Below are 17,844 nucleotides of genomic sequence, written 5' to 3'. Positions count from 1 at the left end.
AGATATTTAGCTTTGGCATTATATGTCACTTGCTACCCTTTCCATTCCTACCTGCATTGTTTGATTGGGAAAATTTGTAATCAAACGTTCGTTCTAAATGTAGAGCTTATGTTGGGTTACAGCTAGAGAGGCACATGTTGGGGTAGATGCGAATTAGTAGAGCTTGGGAAATGGAGCAACGAATACGATCGTGGGAGCTTCACACTCTTTGGTTGTAACGCTCGCATGCATGCCTCGTGCATAAACCGAAGCGAATTACCTCTTCATTTATTTAATGTAATGAATGTATATAATATAGATATAGATATAGATCCAGAATAAATAATGTTGTGTATGTCAATCAAACGTTCCATGATAATGTATATCTTTTTTAAAAATCTCACTTATTTGACGGGGTTCTAACATAGCAATTTTCTAAATGTTGTCAAAGCTGTCATATGTGACAAAAAACATTTCGCTGCATGTCTAGCATAGTGTTACGGGTTTTCTAAATTTTTCACGATATTAAACCTCGTAAACTGACGTTATGTCATTGCTTCACAACTCGTAGTATGGCATGAACTAAAACCTGACATTATCATGCAGATAGACTCGTGCATTGTATCGTTCACAGCAGGGTGAGATCGTATTGCCTGTTCATAAGATGTTTCACAAACCAAGCCCTGCAGAGGAGTCTTGAATACTACACACGTATAGTTTTTCGTGACAAGAAACGTGCGTTCTTGTGATCATATTGACGGCGTCAAGGCTTTCTAACTAACCGCTGCAGTCCGATTTTGTCAAAAGGTTGCTTTGAAAAAAGGCATGGGCCAACGCTAACTTCGACCCATTTAGAGTCACTGAAATATAAACGAAAAAATCTTCCAGAGGACAAATCTTACACTACAGTTTATAAAAATGAAGCGCTTCGTTTATTCTGCCAAGACCTTACAATTCCCGATCAACGTTACGAGTAGTTGTAATGCAACAGAGTTACCCAGTTATACTGCAACAGCATCCGAAAAACTAGGGAATTATGTCGTATCTTGGGGAAACGATTTGCAGCGATGCAGTCCGTCTATTATCAATCATAATACACAGAACTACCACTATGGATTTGAGCCACATTCTATTCGGTCCATTTTTTACAGTCTAAAATATTACAGGCTTTTAAAATAGTCATTTACTACATGGTAATAATATTTTCCTACATACATTCAATGGACATGCATTACTGCAAAATCAATTTCCGCGAAACGACTTTTCAGGGATTTTCCGAGACTATTGCTTACAATTAGAGTTAACATAGCTTGTGTGATGAATTTTGTTATTTTAGTAGAAGCAAAAAAATGAGATAATTTTTCTACAATCTTTATTTGTTTACTAGTAAACACTAAAAAAGTGTACTCTAGAAGAGACGACTCTAGTTATTAAAAATTCCGGTTATCTAATCATTAGTTTAGTTCAATATTTCTTTCTACGTTAAGTCGCCCTAAGTGATACATTAGAATAAGTCATCTTTTTCCAGTAGACACACCCAGGCAGAACAGGTATAGTGGGATAGAGAAACTTACGAACACGATTTGTGAGGCAAAATTTGAATCTCTGCCGATGTGTAAACGTTTAGCCAACAGAAACAACTAATATTCTGTCGTGTGAAACAGTATGTTGTTTACAGTGCAAGTTACTAATGCAATATAAAGATGCCATATTTAAACGATAGTCCTACTAGATTTAAATTCATGTTGTACTTTTCTCTATCCCGATCGTAAGCAGCATCAATGTTCGAAAACGAACATTTTCTTTATTTCATTTTCATTCCTTTTTATATATGTTTTTTTGCCAAAACTGACTCGGTCGGTTCTGACATCAGTCACTTATAGTGATTAATTGTTCATTTTTGCTTGTTCATATAATGTAAATATTTTCCTTCGGAGAAACGAACGGCGAAATTTTTTATCCCGTTTAACAAACTAGTTTAAGAATTGGTACTTCTTCCGCCATTGTTTACTTGTCACACATCCTAGAATAACATTGTTCACAGAACACGCTCAATTTTATTTTGTTTTGGTTTGTTATATTTATACAAGCCCTAAGTTCCAAACGAGACAGGAATCTGTTGTTCGCTGTGTTTCTTGTACTAGCCACACATCCTATAGATATCCGCTTTGTTGTTCGGTGAAGTGAAACATGTAAATATTACCAACGAGCAGCAGGTTCCTTTCTTGAATATGTCGGCTTCCACTGACCATATCGACCATATTGCGAATTGTGGAAAAATACGTTTGTTTTCTGCTATTAGGTTGCACGCTTATAAAACTTTTACTGCATTTAGAGTTCTAATAAAGGTAAACAAAATGAACGAATCTAACACACAACATCCGCAAGAAAAGACAAACACACTAAACAAGTGACAAAACTAATCGAGAATGAATAGTTGAAAACAACCCAAAGTTAATATTGCGTATTTAGGAAGATATTTTTTGCCTTATATTTTACATTTTACATCATTAGCAGTAATACTTTATACATTGTAAATAGTAGCAAGAACGAACAATGGTAGTCGTTTAATGTCTTTCTTTTATATTAATGGAATTTGCAGATGATCAGAAAATCTAGGTATTGTTGGTCGGGCGATTTTACCAAAAAGAAAGAAAAAATTGAATCATTGGTCAATATATATTTTTGTACAAATAATGATAATCGCAACAGAAGTAAAAATCACAAGACCAATACACAAAAACAGTCGCAAAACGTGTTCAAACAATACTATGTCCACCACTTTGAATACAAACAGCCAAAGTCGCGTTACGCAGCGGAAGCAGTTATTTCAGCCAAATCGACACAAGTAGTAACGACTTGTTACCCAGCTAAGCGTAGTTTTTTTTCCTGACATTGACTCTTCAAAACGTACAGAACGATAACAACATTGAAAACGATTTCTCTCGATATACAACATCCTTCATTCATACTTATTTCGCATTAAACACCCAACTCTAGGTGAAAAATCTGCTAAAATAATCGGATTCTTTCGATCATTTTCACTTTAGTTTTTAATATAATATCTTGCTTCAAAACATATCGAATCCTGAATTGTCAATTCTACGCAACTTGACAGACACAATGACGAGACCTATTACGCAAGGAAGTAATTTTCTTTGTATGGGGGAAGCCCATCACACAAGGTCGTTTAGCATACTAATTCCTTCAATTCCCTTTAATGTCCAGTAATGGTTGTGGTATTCGCACGCCAATCTCCGCGTTCATCCGACTTACTCGACGCTAGGACCTATTTCTTAAAACACTCCTAGCCCCAAGCCTCAAAATTTGTCGTAACGCTACTTTAAGTTTCTATATCTCCACTGTTCTCCAACAGATCCAAAATTTTCGACGCATATGAATAGCCCTAAGGGTGTACATTTGTTTAGATGCCATAAAAGTAAATTCAATCGATTGATATTACGACATGAAAAAAACAATTTTCCTGTGACAAATTGTCTTAACACACAAAATGTACTGTATGTATGCAATGCTCATTAGGGTGGCACAAATTTTAGAATTCAGTAGAACAGATCTAAAACTACTCGTGATATGACCTCATTTAACCATGCAAAATGTTGATTTGATAGGTTGCACTACATTTTAGCACAAATGGTTTAAAGTTTGTATGTGATTTAACATGGATAAATGATCCACATTATTTAATATTTCGTAGACACGTCCCTATGTATTCTAAATATATGCTATGCGTATTTCGATAGATATGAATACCGTGTACAACTTCCCCGAAGAGTGTAATAGGCTGCGACATCTGGTTCAAAAGCTATTCTTAATACAATGCTTAAGTGTCTACATCGTTCGTGAAAATTGAATTTATCTGGCTCAAGGTGTTTAGAGTTCTAAGGTGGTTCGTCTTTGGCAGTAACTAGGTGAGGAGTGAGGTAAGCGTGCAGCAGACTGCGGGGAAGAAAAATGACAGCCAACAACTTTGTTTACCCACTGAAATCCAAGCAAGCAAATGGAGAGATCTAGTAAACAATGTTGTTAGCTGTCGTTTCTAAAACCAACATGGCTGATCGGCGTTTTTGAGGATCGTATCACTTGAGAATAAAAACTCCTTGCTCTGGCTAATACTTCAATCAAGTTAACCGTGATATGGTAGCCATAAACCGAATTGGGCAGCTCGTCGCTGTTGTGCTATCTTATGACAAGCGCCATTTAGCACATTTCGAGAAAAACGATTTTTAAAGTTTGAGATTGAATATCTTGAAACTTATAAATGGTAAAAACAATTCAAAGAAGACAATTAATGCTTCAATCTATTCTGTATTAAACTCTCAAATATCATGAAGTTCGCTTGACTATGTTGCGAGTTTTCACTATAAATGTAAACAAAAGTCGCACTCACACGTGTCGTAGGTGTGTATTGATGGCAAAATTTTTATGGCGTGTCATAATTGTGCATGGAAAATTTTCCATAGAAAAAAAGCATCAATTATTAACTATTATTAATATCTTCGGCTTTATTCGGCCTAGAAACAATCGATGAGATGCATTTTGAAGGAATTTGAGCAAGCAATCTAGAAAAAATAGTAATTTTTAATTACAGTGTTGCCAAACATGAAATATTGCCAATTTAAAAGTAAAACTGCATATTTCTCGCAATACACGTATTTTTATTTTAAAAATTATTATGCCATTGTGTTCCTCAGACATTTTTACATATAAAAACATCTAAAACTTCTACATTACTTAAGCGAATCCCAAGATACAGGGATTTAAAGCAAAAAACTGACAATTTCTCATCACTTTTTTCGCTATAACTCAGTAACCAAGAAAAATTTCAAAATTCTGAAAACGCCATTTTGTAGAGAATTTTCAGATTAGTAATGTTGCATATCTAACTCAGTTTACCCCAAAATGGCGTTTGTCATAAGATAGCACAACAGCGACGAGCTATCAATATAGGCGGTTTTATAGTTCAGATGCGAGCGTCATAAATAGACAATCTGAAGGACATGAGTTCGGTTCTTAATTTTCTAATATTTAATTTTTTTGGCTTGCTTGTACAGCGGGAACGTTATTATGTACAATTGTTAGTTTCAAATAAAGTAATAAGGGAGATCATAACCGTTATTTCTGACGTGTTATTTTATTTTAGCAAAGTTATGTTCTAACGTTATATTCACGATGTTACTCCAATCTTAATTCCTGGATGATTCGATCAAAAGTGTTGGTTAAAATCAAATCGCTCTTCATGGCCAGAGACACTTGCTGGCGTATAGTGACAGATATTGCCCGGCTTACTCAACTTACCTACCTTCAGTTTACGGGGCACTCTATGGCAGTTCTAGTTCCAGTTCCACAGGGATGTGGTGAACGTCACTTGAGCTTCAAAATAACGGGAATCTTTCCCGTTTCTGCCTCATTTCAATTTTAATTTGCTCAACGTATATTATTGTACACAAAAAAATGCATAAAAAAATTCTGTTACATTTCGATCCTAAGTCCTTTAGATCACATGTATCGGATGATACTATCTGGACTATATTTCTGCTTTACACCAACGGTATAACTGGTGACCACAGCAAATACGTCAAGGTTCACTTGATTGAAGGTTCAGCTCGCCGGGTAGCCAGAGACAACACCATTTTCATAACTTTCAGGGCAACGGAAGTTTAATTTTGCAATAACTCATGAACCAGTTGTCATAGCTATGAATTGTCTGTAGAAGAAGTTGTTTTACTTGACTGAATCTATAGAATGTAGCATAAAATATATTTTTCAGTGGCACCAGGCGGCATATTTATGAATTTAATGTAAATGTATTATTTCCTCATAGTAAACTCCATACAAACTTGGAATCATTTGTGCTAAAACATGCTCCAACAGATTTGATCCAGGTTTAGTGTAAGAGTTCGTTGAAGAATTACGAATTTTTCTAACTTGGTTCTGTGGTATTCAATTTTTTATACATACTCGCGCCACCCTAATGCTCATACTTCGCTGTGACTTCAGCAATGCTGGAAAAATGCGTTGTGCATTGCATACATGCAGTACATTTAAATGGTAAACAAAAAAAAATTTATTTCCCTTCGAAATATGTATAGATTTTGAACCTTGTGGCATCTAAACACATTTACAAACTTGACGTTATCCGTGAATGTTACAATTTTTAGGATTTGTTCGAGAGAAGTGAAGTTATAGCAGTTCAAATATTGTTACTACTAATTTTTAGGCTTGGTGCTCCACGTACTTTTTCGGCTTGGGGTTAGGATTGTTAAAGCCAACACAGAACGATGTATCCCTGAAGCAGCGTTAGAGTTCAATTGAAAAGTTAGAAAAATGATTAATCTAATAGGCGTCAATGATTTTCTAGCCAAGATCTAAAACGTCGTGTTAAGGTCGACCCACAATCGACAGAATCATACGACACGATTTTGCGATGTTCGAATTTGTTTTATTATTTATGGTTCATGGTGTAAAGTGTACGTCATTCATCAACATGTCGAAGATAACACCTTTCTTCAATTCATTGTCCAATATATTAGCTTGATGTTAAACATCTGAAAATCAGTCATGCCGTACCGTTTCCATCTAGTGCGGATCGAGCTTGCAGCAAAACGAGTAGCACAATCTAAACTGTCAGTGGGGCCTATAATTCACTTGCCGGCAGAGATGATAGCCCATGTCAGTTCAATACAAAACGAATAGGGGTGCCATATACGTGGACTAGACACTATCCTTGAAACGGGAGATCATTTGGCATAATGTTCATTTGGCATAACAGCAGGTGACGCATGCTTTCGTTTTGCATAATGTTCATTTGGCATAATGGTCATTTGACATAATGGTCGTTTGGCATAATTTGAACTATACATTGAAATCTCTGTTATATTAGGCGTTGACGCAAAATGTGGCTACACCCCATCGCTCAAAGAATGGCGCTATCAACATCGCTCTGCTCCGTCGGACTTAAACTAGTTGATAGTCCCTATGTTTGAGTAATTCGTGCAAGCGAGCAGATCATAGGTTTGCTTGTGACGGCGGGTCGGCGGCCACCTCACCCGGCGGATCCTCCGCGACTTTGCACTGCTTCGGATTTTTGGTCTCGGTTAAACGATAAAAAAGGCATATTTGGTATAAAGATCCAAAAGAACTACTCATATTTGAAAGGAGGAATCAACCCCTAAGCTTGTGTAAACCGGGCAAACTAGTGGAGCACTAGTTTACTTGCGAGGGTTATTTGGTATACAAATTCATAGGATTGCTCATGTCTGAAAAAAGGAATCAACTCTTATGTATTTGAAAAAATATTTGAATATATTTGCCAGAATCATAAGGGTTGATTCCTTCTTTCAGACATGAGCTATTAATTAAATTTGTATACCAAATGGCCCTCGCAAGTAGACTGGTGATCCACTCGTTTGTCCGGTTCACCAAAACTTAGGGGAAGAAGGATTCAATCCCTATGTTCGAGTAAATCGGGGTGTTGATGATCCACAGAGATAATCCTATCGCATCAAAACGCTCGATCAGAGGGTTCCTCTACTTCCCCCGGCTCTCAGTATAAAGATTGGACAAAAAGTAATAGATGTGTACGCAATTTTTTTCGGAATCTTCCAACACTTCATTATTCTCGTTCTGATTGCTGATAATAGTGGTTCTCTTTCGCCAAGATGAAATGTAGAAAGCGGCTCCCCTGTTCTCTCAAAGCTTCGGAACACAAATCATTACTGCGTTAGATTTATGAACCGGTACTCCGTCTTGTTTAAAGATGGAATGACGACCAGCAGCAACCTGCATACACGGTACCCTGTAGAGCCTTCAAGTATACATTGACCGATACCCTTAGTCCTCGATCGAAGAAATGCAGGGGTATTATATTCTCTCAGAAAAATCTCATGAGTCGTAAGTAAACCATCTGTAATGCCTTCGATTCACCTTTCGATCCGAGCTAAAATTTTATTGAAGGACGTGGATGCTTCAACCGACTCAAGGCGAGGATTTTTTTTAGCTTTCTCTGCGTAGCGCATGCGACCTATATCCAATTTTCGGATTAAGAAGACCTAATATTCGTTTTCTCAAACCGTTGACCTCATTGACATTAATGTACTCTTTTGAATCATTTTTTCTACTTTTTTGACCCGGTTTCGTTCTGTCGTACTATAACGGCACGTATATTTCTTCCGGATAGTTGTGTACGATAGTTTATCGCTTTCCCAAACCATTTTATATAAACACTGTCCTTTCCGACACATTCACTGACCGAAATATATCCAAAACAAAAACGCAAAAACGTGACCAAGATTGCTTTGAACACTAACAAACGATTTTTGAGCTATAGTTCTTCAGCCGAGTTTGTTTATAAAATACTAGCTAATACCTGCCGCGCGTTGCAAAATAGAAGTAAAACACAATTTGCTCCAACGCGCCATCTGGCGGGCAGAAAATCCCCAACCAATAGCACACGTACACGATCCACAAAAAAAAATGTCTACTACTTATAAATTTTTACGGCAATCAGTTAAGCCGTTAAATATAGATAGATTAATTTGGTGATTAATCCCTCTAAAGCTGAGAAGCAAATTTTTGTTTGAACATTTATGTATTTAAAAAACTATTGTAGCAACATTGGAAGAGCGTTGCACACTTTGCCGGCAACCATCGTCATGAGCATTTTGTATTTCACTAACAAGGAGTAACCAATGTACTGCATTTTTGCAAGTTGTAGCTCTGATATTTCTTTTTTTCCAATTTAGCTTTTTCTGCAATAATAAGAGGAGTGGTCTCTTTAAAACAAATTGCAAGTTCAATAGCCTGCAAAATTTCGTTGAGGAGAGTAGTAGATTTTCAAAAAAAAATCCGTCTACCACAATCTTAATTGGGACAAAAGATGTCGCAAAAATTCGACTATCAGATGCTGTACCGTCATCATTTGCAAATGTTCGCTTATATACAGCGTGATCTCCATTGTGGCATCACACCAATGTCGTAATTTACTGATTCTCTTTGGGAAACTAAATTGAGGTAAAACCCCGAACTTTTACAATAGGTTCACATAAAAATCAAGCCGGATGTTTTGTGTTTTGGACTCTCCCATAGCCACAAAAGTCTTTTGATCGTTGACCTTTTGATTTTCTCTTCTTCGGATCTACTATTTCGTAGTAAATCGTTGTGAAAAAACTGCCTTTCATCTCTGACTGTATCTACACGATCGCTCAATTAGGCGAACGGTTCAACATATGACGACTACCTACCACAGACAGCTTTCCCCATACCAATGCGACTTTTTACATTGTGGACAGCCAAAAGATCTATTGTTGTACAACAGCGGAATGAAACGGAACTACAGTGCCATGATTTGAACAGATAAATGTAACACATATACTTTTATTTCTACAAATATTCTTGACCATATATTTTATCGAACAATTTTTTACAAACGAAAACATATATGAGTAAACTAGAAATTCACGAAAGGACGCGACTGTAATTTACTGCGGAATCAAGTCAGAACTATAGATTCGCAATAGTATTGTTACTTCATTTATTGAGTTGAAGTTTTTTTATATATACAAAATACAAATTTTTATCATCTCTCGATAAGCAATCATGTTTGGCTGTAGTGTTCCTTAATTGATATAGTCTCATTATTTAAGAGTTTTTTCGAAGAAACGTAGAGTAGTAAGTTCCAAAACTAGTATTTACATTTACAAAATGTGCGCGGATGTGTAGAGTGGTGTGTTAGTATGTACGTAGCATATAGATGGTTAGCAATGGGCAAGTGTTGTTTGTCTTAGATAGGTTTCATTGTTCGCATTTTAGTTTCCAAAAAAAAAAGAAAGGAAATGATGTGTATGTATAATATTCATTACATAAGCAGAGTGGGAAACGTGGATTGTATAAAATCGACAACTATGTGTCCGAATGGTTTTAAGAGTGTCTTCTCGGAATGTTGGATGAATTTTCATGCTGATTTAGGCATGAAACCTACTAAAAAATAATAAAAAGCTTGTACATGTGAAACACTATCAAAAATCTTACCGCGAAAGTAAGTATTTGATGTGCTGTGAAAAATGAAAAAAGTATCATATATTTATTTGTGTCCTTATTTTAGCTATTTCATAAGTCAATTATCGATAGAGCATGTTTGTTTGGATACACATCGAGATGGTAAAATGTTCATTTGTTAAAAATCACAATATCAAGGTTGACTCAGTGACATTAGCTCGATTCTCATCTATGTTCCAATTCCTTAGAGCCATTCCTGCGAATAAATAAAATGAAAACGAAAAATAAAATCCAGTTGATACAAATCAATCGTTCTGAACTATTGTCAAAACCAGTGACCTTCTACGGCCAATAGTCGCACTTTTCTTGATAATAGCTGATAATGAGAATTGAGGTAATGTCACCGGGAACAAAACACCGTATACTGACATTACCGAGTACGCGTTGGAAAAATGATTAGTTCCGAAGTTAAACCCCAATATTTTCTGTAGAAATATCGATGTAAGAAAAACATAAGGAAAATGAATGCTCACCTATACACCTTTTTATACAAAGCAACTGAAAGTTGATGATAAAAATGCAAACATATACCTAAAACTCACAGTACTGTTTATAAAATTGACCTCATCGGGATAATTGTTCAGTTCAATCAATCGAATTAAAAGTGTGAAGAATTTCCTTCTGTTATTGTTTACGGATATCCTTGTTTAAGATTGGTTTGAAATGCATTTATCAAGATCACTTTTTTGAAACAGTCGAATCCAAGGAATTTAAACACAGTTTTCAATAATGTAATGTGATACAATTGTTTCGCTGGTTTTCCTTTCCGAGTAATTTACACAAAACAGTCATGCTTGATTACTGTTCCTCTACATGCAACACACTGTAGAACAGACATGTACAAAGTTATATTTATATAACAAAGGTAGACAAAATATTTAAACAGAAATAATAAAAAAACAGTTTATATCCCAGTCGTCACTTATATTTTACTACAACATGAATTGAATCATACAGATTGCAATAAAAATACCTTTTTCTCATACGACGAATAAACTATTGATAAACACAAGACACAACTATTTACATATGATTATGACTTGCTCTTAGATATCTACCGGTGACAATTATGCAAAATAATTCGTGAAAGATATTTTTCGCGGCACCAACATCAATAGTTGGCGCGTCAAACAACAAACGTCATAAAAATAACTTATATATTTACAAATGGGCTAAACAAAACAATAGGAAGTATTGAAAACACACTCCATTTTAGATCTGGAGGCCAACCAATATCAACACAACTTGTTCTCGAAACACATTTGCACGTTTTGTCTACCTATTGCGAACGTCATACCCGCGAGTCTGTCAGTTTTACGGGATGATCAAAATTTTCAATAAGTCGTTTATTCAAATTCGCCAGCCGATACGAACAGCAAATATATGCGCCTTGTAGCGAATTATGGAAACATACTTTTTTTAGCTAACAACATTAGTTTTGGAACACAAACACACATAAAACAGAATCATTTGGCGCATACCAAAAAGTCACGGTTGGAGATCACTGTACTCTGAAAGCAATGATATTTACTACTACCTACCTTTACCTATAATGTTTGTTATTTCTCATTCCATCCATAAATTAAAGTGAATCCGCGAAAAACAGGAATTAGAGAAACCGCAGAAGCAAACCAAACCATAGAGAGGAAAAAATAAAGGGAGTAAAATGTAGACCACAAAGAGCAGTACATAGTATGGAAGGAACGATGCAAGTAGATCAGCAGAAGAAATATTTTAGCTTGACCATACATAGGATGAGAAAGATATCTGTAGAAAAAATGTTCCCGCCTTATTTTTTATAAACAACAGTGATGATATATTTACTACTTTTACACTTTTGTCAACGAGTAACATTTTATAGTGGTTTAATGCGTTTTTATTAGAAGTTTAACTTTTTTCATAGTACTGGAGTGCCTATTGCACAATTTTAAATAATTGTTTTTTTGCTTTTTTTACTTTTTAAATTATACACACGTATATACATAGTGAACGAAAATAGAAGTATACAATCATTTCGAGCAAATAAAGTTTACATTTTATTTACTTTCATCGTTTTCTTTTGGTTTTATTGACTTTTCTTTTCCTTGTAGCCCTTTTCGTTGAAACTTTATTAAAGCCAGTATGCCTAAAATGTTTCCCATTCGCACCTGATTCTAGTTTCAAGTTACATGCATCCCCTACATCTACACCTTATACATCGAAAAAGAATAATATCACAGTAAGACGAATTTGTTAATTTCTGACTTATTTTCAATTTCCCTCGAACCAATTTGGCTGTTCAATCAAATCATCGTGCACTGATCAATCCTGGTCTGGATAAATAATGCATTACGATATTTTCTCTAGTTTGGGGGTAGAACCTTTTAAGCAATAGTGGGAGCCGATTCAACTCGGACCCTTTTAGTAGAAACCATTCTCACCAGCACTATAGAAATAGGGCAGGAGATCTCTTAACCCTTAAAGGCGCAAATCAATTTTTTTCAAATTCTGTGAAAATTATTTCTTAGCTTCCATTTGTTACTGTGATAACTTTGAGATGATTTTCGCAATGTTGTTTTAAAACTACATTGCGCATTTAAGGGTTAACTATCTCACTGACAAATTCAAAATGGCCGACATAGTTATGCCTCTAGTTGGGATGGACTGGTATGGCAGCGCGAGTGTTTTTTTCGAGGGTCTGCCCCAAAGGGAAAAAGAGCGTGTCCGGATAAGAATAAGAAGAGTGGCAGATTTGACAAACGCAAAACAGATTCAAGATAATCTGCATAAGGTTTATGCATTTGTGTACAATAATATTTTTGGTGGCAAACGCTTTGAGAGGCTGAAAGCACTAGTTTCTATATTCAAAACATTGTTTTAATTAATTTCGTTTTTATTAACCTCTTTTTGGGAAGTGAATCAGTATTTACCCACTGTCGATCTTGCCAATCGTAAAACCAAAACTCGCTTTATATATGCCTATACCTTATCTGGTACCATCTTGGGCTTTCATGTCATTTGCAGTTTGACAAGACCAAAATTTGACAAGACCATAGTTTGATGTTGGAACGGTCTATTCCTTAGAATGATCATAGGAAGGGCAATCCCTCGTTTTTTTTACGATTATTCGTTCAAATGTTTGCACAAGTATTACAGTAATGTTTCGACTATATCACGCCTAGTTATATATAGGGATGGATGTATACATGTGTTACGACGAGCAGTAGTTAAATCAGATTGGGAGCGGCTAAACTTCTTTCAGCAGCTATTTTCACACGGTATTGTGTAGGTCAGCTAAAGCTGGAAACATTTATTTATTTCATATCGTTTCTGTTGATTTTACATGTATTTACTTACAACTTTTTAGTGCTCGATATAATTCTGATTCCTAACTCCGTAACTTCATTTGTCATCGGCAAAACCGGATCGTATATAGGATTGTAGCAATTATAATAATTTTCAAAATAAACTTTAGGAATAGTCTGTAGCGGTTGATTTCAACATGTGTTCCGTACCTAGTCTTCTATCCTTCTCCCGTTTATTGTTCTTGAATCAGTCAAATAGCAATCTATACCCATTATAGCCCCTACCAAGCATAGACGGGCTAATTCTGTCGCAACATTCTCCCCCCCCCCCCCCCCCCCCCCCCCCGTAACACGAGCTATTCGGCTGAAGTGTTTCCCTTATATACTTGCGATAGAACTAGCTAAGTTTGGTTTTTATTTGGTCAATTATTGCAAACCATCTGGCCGAAGATGCTCCAACCAAGCTTACATTTCGAGGCGATCGGTGCATCAAAGTTTCCCATTCGTATTTCACTAGGTGTTATTAAATGCGAATGGCGCAGTCCAATTAGTATACGAGGTTTAGCATGATCATAACTTTCGACATCAATATCTTGCAAGTGGATATGCTTCAAACGTAGTTTGGCAACATTAACGCTTTGTGCTGGGATTTCCAATTGTCTAATTGTTCGAAATTCAGATAATGAAAACCTCTTCCTTTTGTCTGCTCCAGATATTTGCAGGTTTATAATCTTTGAACCAATTTCCTTCGATCTTGTACCAATGATCCAACGAAGTTCGCAGCTCTTGTTTGCTCCTGCGATATCCAATTCTTTAGCTAAATTACTTTCTATTAACGTACAGTCCGATCCTTCGTCGATGAATGCCAGAGTTTTCAAGCTTTTAGATGCTCCGTATAATGTGACAGGAACATACTTGAGGGTGGCGGAAGCATTGGAAAAACATCCTCCAGACATTGAAGGGTAGTTTGTTTGTATTGAATGCAACATTGGATGGTGCTTGAGGCGACATCCATTAACGTTGCAATATTGTGCTGTCTTACACGGCCACGGAAGGTGCCGGTTCAAACAAGATGAGCAAAGTTGGAGACCGTTTACTATTTCCCAGCGTTGAGCCACTGTTGCGGAATTGAACTCCGCACAGTTGTGGGCACGATGGTTTTGTCCCTCGCATATGTTACAAATGTTGCGTTTCTCCTTGCGACTCATGGTGGATGGAGCCTGACACTCGTCCGTTTTGTACCTTCTACAATTATCATCATTGCTTTGCTCCGAATCGGACTTTCCAATTACCACAATCGAACTCACTTCACATGCAGCTTCTACTATCTCTGACATGAAATCGCTAAATGTGGATAAAGTGATGTATCGAATTCGTCGTTTGTGGACGGCCCATTGCAGCTTGAAGTGAGCTGGTAATTTATCCACGATTTCTTGCAGTAGGCACGGGTTATTTAAATGATCCTGCTGTTCCGCTGCGATCATATGGTCAGTGAGATTTTTCACAGCAAGTCCAAAAACAATTAATGAGTTCAGGTCTTCTTCTTTTGGCGGGCATAACTGTCGTACTTTAGTTAGAAGTGTAGCTATCAACAGTTCTGGCCTGCCATATAGCATGCGCAATGTGTCAATCACCTGCGGGACACACTCTGGAAGCAAAAGTCTGCTGCTCACAGCTTCTCGTGCAGCGCCTCGCAGACATCGCTGCAATCTAATTAGGTTTTCAACATTATTGTATCCACATGCCTCGGACGAATTATTGAAGCTACTTATAAATATTGGCCAGTCTTCTGGCTTTCCAGTAAACACAGGGAGATCTGCTGGGATCGACTGACGAGCAAACATTTTCCGAATGTCCATATCAGCCAATTGCTCACGGCTGCTATCTGGCAGCAGAGATTGTCCAGTCGGAACTTTAGCAACGGGAATCTTTTTACCTAGACTTTGTTTTGATCTGCCTTCCAAACTGTTCATATCTTCTTTCAACGCATTTAAATGTTCTTGCAAGACACGATACTTTTTGTTTATTATTTTCCTCTCCATTTCAAATTCTTCCTCAAGCCGCTGTAGATCCAAAATGATCTGTGCAGTTCGTTGTTGTAGTTGGTCCATCTGCTTGTCTTCGTCAATGGAAGTTGATTGTGCGAAACAAGTATCACACTGCCAAGCTTGATTAGGTATCGAACTCGTTGCACCTATACATGATATATGGTATCGTATTTTGCATTTTGCACAAACCAATCTATCATCATTTCCCACTGGGAATAAGCACTTTCCACAGTTTTCTTCCATTATTTGATTATTGATCACACACAATCCTTAGAGATAGTGATCGAGATTTAGTTAAAAAGTTCTTTAGAATGTTACGACGAGCAGTAGTTGAATCAGATTGGGAGCGGCTAAACTTCTTTCAGCAGCTATTTTCACACGGTATTGTGTAGGTCAGCTAAAGCTGGAAACATTTATTTATTTCATATCGTTTCTGTTGATTTTACATGTATTTACTTACAACTTTTTAGTGCTCGATATAATTCTGATTCCTAACTCGGTAACTTCATTTGTCATCGGCAAAACCGGATCGTATATAGGATTGTAGCAATTATAATAATTTTCAAAATAAACTTTAGGAATAGTCTGTAGCGGTTGATTTCAACATGTGTTCCGTACCTAGTCTTCTATCCTTCTCCCGTTTATTGTTCTTGAATCAGTCAAATAGCAATCTATACCCATTATAGCCCCTACCAAGCATAGACGGGCTAATTCTGTCGCAACAACATGTATTAAACAACATGTAAGTACATGCATATATATTCATTTAAATATATACATACTGACTTACATATGCATACTAAGAAACGTACATACACATATGTATATACACAGATACATGCATACATGCATGGATATATAAGCGTGATATAATCGAAACATTACTGTATAAACTTATTTATTCGAACATGAATGTCTGTGTGGTAAGACACAGTTTAATGTTTTGAAATAAGCTCTGTCAAATGTACACTGCGACTATGTTTTCAAAATCCCATTCCATCGATTCAACTTTAGCCATTTTTCGAGAACAAGATGAGAAATGTTGTGAATAACGCATTCAATGTTGGTCTCTAGTTCATCAATTGATTGCGGTATGTTGTTGTAGGCGAGAGACTCAAATCGCAAGAACGAGACAGCCAACCAACATTGTCCATTGCCCTTACGATAGAATGGAATACTATTAATTACTAAATTTCACGAGAAAATCGGAACAAAATGTTTTTGCTGATTTTTATATGGAAAAAGCGAAAGTGCAAAAGGGAGCTTTCTATATTCATAGGTTTCTAGAGTGCCCCGGGTCATCATACCCTTATTAAGCTTAATCCACATTGAAAAAGAGCCTGCACGTGCATTTTGGTGTGCAACTTTCTTTCTTGTGTGTAGTTGAAATTGGCGTAAAAAGTAAAAATGATCAATAACTTTGAAATTAATGAGCATATTCACATACAGTATTCAACAATTGTGGTTTGACTACCTCCGTATTTGTCTTGAACATTGTTTGCACGAAAAGTTAGAATGAAAAAAGTTTAAAAAAAAACTAAATTTAAGGACATTATACATGCGAGCCAAAACATAGCTCCTACGCCGCACACACCTCTCTCCCCTGCCTAACCATGAATCTGACATGAGCAAATATAAAAATACGTTTTTCAATACACTAACCTTGCCGGTGTACCACGAAACTGCTACTTGAGCAAGCTAGAACATTTCCCTATATAATCAACCCGAGTTTTTGACGGAATTCCATCTGTAGCTCTTATTTTGTGCGAAAATATCACCCTCTTCACTTGGGGTTTCTTTTTGAAACACTCTTATTTTTCTTATTCTCATTATTAGTGCACTTTTTCAAATGCACTTTAATCACACACCACTGCAAAAACACCCGCGAAACTTTAATCGTTTACTAACAAAACTTCAAATTTTCTGCCAATGTGCAGATGACCGAAGGAAAATTTTCGAAAACTTTCATTTGTGCGTTTGAATTTTCACTTCGAATTCCATTTTTTTCTCAATGTAAACAAGCGCGTCGGTGCCTAGCAACAAGCGTGCGTTGCTGGCTTCCACATATCTTCACCTTAAGAGAGCTGCCTTCCAATAAAATCAAGATCTTCAGAACAACTCTTTATATCGAGTATTCCTAAAACTTCGCCGTAGATACCAGCTTTCTATCTCTTCAATATGAAAAGCTACTTTTTTTAGTTCGATCATGGTAAGCCATGCCTACTTTTAATTTATATCAGATTATGGGGAATTACCATACGAACATTTCCTCAAAACACACCCTGCGAATATATTTGATGGTTTGGCCTCTAGTGAATTAGGTGCAGATTCTTGGCGTTTACGACTACTTACCCCAGTAAGGTTAGCTGGAATTCTAGTTGGCTCGAATTAGTATTTCGACTCCAGTAACACAACGGAATCTTAATTAGAATCGATTGTTACAGTGGAGCCGGAATATT

The sequence above is a fragment of the Topomyia yanbarensis genome, chromosome 1 (genome assembly GCF_030247195.1).
Source record: "Topomyia yanbarensis strain Yona2022 chromosome 1, ASM3024719v1, whole genome shotgun sequence".
Taxonomy (NCBI): Eukaryota; Metazoa; Arthropoda; class Insecta; order Diptera; family Culicidae; genus Topomyia; species Topomyia yanbarensis.
Note: the sequence above shows the minus strand (reverse complement) of the source record.